Raw genomic sequence first — 1,559 nt, 5'->3', positions numbered from 1 at the left:
GGCAAGAGTTAGTCATGTGGGGGGGGTGGGGGGGTTGCCCATAGATATGTGTATACATGTATGCATATGTGTGTGTTGTTTTTCTCTTATGTCCATCAAGCATGGAGTTCTAGCATACCTTGATTTTTATTATGTAGGTTAAGAATATTGACTTAAAAGTCCAGCTACAATTGAATTGACTGAGACCATTCCTTGACAGCTATGCTGAGTCACAGCATCCTAAAATTTAAAAAATACCAAATGTATGACAGAACAGTTATGTTGATCATGGGCCAGTCTAGTCATTAGTCCATCGAGATGTCTTATTTAAGGGGAATGTGTGGGCGATCTTAATTGCTATGGCCCTGAAGTAAGAACCAGATGCCAGGTATAGTTTCACTATAGAAACCCCCAAGTTTAATGGGCCCAGAGCGAGAAGAGGGATACTTCCCGAGCAGGTTGCTGGTTTCATGGAGGAAAGTAGATTAAGAGGCCATATTATGGCAGGGGATATCCATTTTGACGAGGATTTTTTTGACTTAATGCGCTAATGTACGATCAATAGAGTGATGTTTTATATCCTTCTATAGGTATCCTTTGGACATGAATACTCATGTTGTTTCACTTTGGTGTTTATACAGTGCTTCTATGGTTTCCTTTATTTCTTCTTTTGCTTTTTCAAATTCTCTATTTTTGTTGTCTTGGAACTTCTTGAGTGTCTCCTGTACATTTTGGTTGATCCTATCCAGTATCATCTCCATAAAATTCTCATTGAGTACCTGTAGTATTTCTTCTTTTAGATTATTCTTGTGGGCTTCATTGTGTTCTTTGACATAGTTTATCTTCGTTTTGTTGGAGTCTGGATCTGAGTATCTGTTTTCTTCATTTCCCTCTGGTTCCTGTACTAATTTTTTGCTGTGGGGAAACTGGTTTCCCTGTTTTTTCTGTCTTCCCGTCATTGCCCTTGGTGTTGTTATTGTCCCTGTACTGTGTGAAATTAAGTATTTTCTAGTTTGTGATAATACCAATGGTGATATTTAGAATGGAAAGGTGAGAGGAGAGGGAAACCAAAGAAGTTAAAGAAAGAGGGAAAAACAAGTAAACAAACAAAAAAAACCCCAAACAAACAAAGTTTCAAAGTTATAAACAGGGATAGATAGAGAACTAATCAACAGTAAGCTGAACAGGCATTAGAGAGACAGAGAGAGGATTGAGGAAAAAAAAAATCTCCAAGTTCAAATGCAATAAAGTTTCAGTCTTAATAATTTTGGTGTTCGTCCCTCAGCCTCCAATCCTGGAGATGGTATCTCAGAAGTAGTTCTGTCATTGTCTCATCAAAGGGGAAAAAAACCAAACCAAACCAAACAAACCTAAACTAAAAAAAAACACCACATAGTGTCCCAGGTTCAAATGCAATACAGTTTCAGTAAGTTTTTCAGCATGCAGGTGTAGTTTGGTTGTTTTCTCATCAAAGGTAAGGAGAAAAAAATAAAGAGTCTGGAGACAGTTCTGTGAATGGCTTTCTGCGGTTGTGGCTTACCTGCCCAGTGCTGTCAGCCTGCTGTTGCTGGCGGCTTTAT

Source organism: Castor canadensis, chromosome 1, assembly GCF_047511655.1.
Source record: "Castor canadensis chromosome 1, mCasCan1.hap1v2, whole genome shotgun sequence".
Lineage (NCBI taxonomy): Eukaryota > Metazoa > Chordata > Mammalia > Rodentia > Castoridae > Castor > Castor canadensis.
Note: the sequence above shows the minus strand (reverse complement) of the source record.